Genomic DNA, 1,293 nt, shown 5'->3' with positions numbered 1-1,293 from the left:
CTAACAAAACTGTTCTGGAGGAAGTGCAGCCAGAATGCTCCTTGGAAGCAAGGATGGACAGACTGGCTCACTACTTTGATCATGTTGTTAGAAGGGACCACTCCCTGGAGAAAGGCACATGCTTGGTAAGGTGGAGGTTCAGCAAAAGAGGGGAAGGCCCTCAACGGCATGGATTGGCAAAGTGGCTGTGACGAGGAGCTCAAGTATAGCAGGGGTTGTGGAGCTGGTGCAGAATTGGGCAGACCTTCATTCTGCTGTGCATAGGGTCGCTCACTATGAGTCAGAGACAACTCAAGGGTGCCTAACAACAATGACAACAACAACAACAGGTTCTCTTTTGACTCTTTTGGAGAAGTCTTTGGAACCACATAAAAACTTAATTCTTAGAAGGTCCCATTCATCTGCTTTATCTTCTGCTGTTTGTGAATTTTGGGTTATGTTTGATAGTCTATTTATGCCATATATTAGGGCCCCTAAATTTGCCCCTAGTTCTTCCTTGATGAACTTTATTTATAGTTTTAGGTTTCACTTTTAAGTCTTTGATCCATCTGAGTTAGTTTTTGTGTATGGTATGAGGTACAGATCTTGTTTCATTTTTCTGCAAGTGGATATCCAATTTTGCCAGCACCATTTGTTAAACAGACAATCTCTTCCCCATTTAATGGATTTTGGTCCTTTATCAAAGCTCAGCTGACCATAGGTTGATGGATCTATTTCTGGGTTCTCAATTCTATTCCATTGGTCTATTTGTCATTGTACCAATACCAGGCAGTTTTCACTACTGTGGCTATATATAGGTTTTAAGATCTGGGACTGTGAGACCTTCCACTGTCTTCTTCTTCTTCAATAGTGCTTTGCTTGTCCAAGGTCTCGTTCCTTTCCATATAAAGTTAGTGATTGGTTTTTCTATATCCTTAAAGAATGTTGATGGGATCTGGATTGGGATTGCATGAATGTATAGATTTGGGTAGAACTGACATTTTCACAATGTTCAATCTTCCTATCCACGAGCATGGTATGTTTTTCCATTTATGTAGATCTCTTATGGGTTCTTTAAGTAATCTTTTGTAGTTTTCTTTGTACAGGTCTCATGTGTCCCTGGTAAGATTTATTCACAAGTATTTTATTTTTTTTGGTAGCATAGTGCCTAAGGCACTTGACTGCTAACCAGAAGGCTGGCAGTTCAAACCCACCAGCCACTCCTTGGAAGGATGGTTGGGCAATCTACTTCCATAGTGATACCACCTCGGAAACCCAAGGAGGGATTGCTATGAGTTGGATCCGACTCAATAG

This window comes from Orycteropus afer, unplaced genomic scaffold, assembly GCF_000298275.1.
Source record: "Orycteropus afer afer isolate SDZICR_OR568_19922 unplaced genomic scaffold, OryAfe1.0 scaffold00175, whole genome shotgun sequence".
NCBI lineage: Eukaryota > Metazoa > Chordata > Mammalia > Tubulidentata > Orycteropodidae > Orycteropus > Orycteropus afer.
This window is presented reverse-complemented; position numbering follows the sequence as displayed.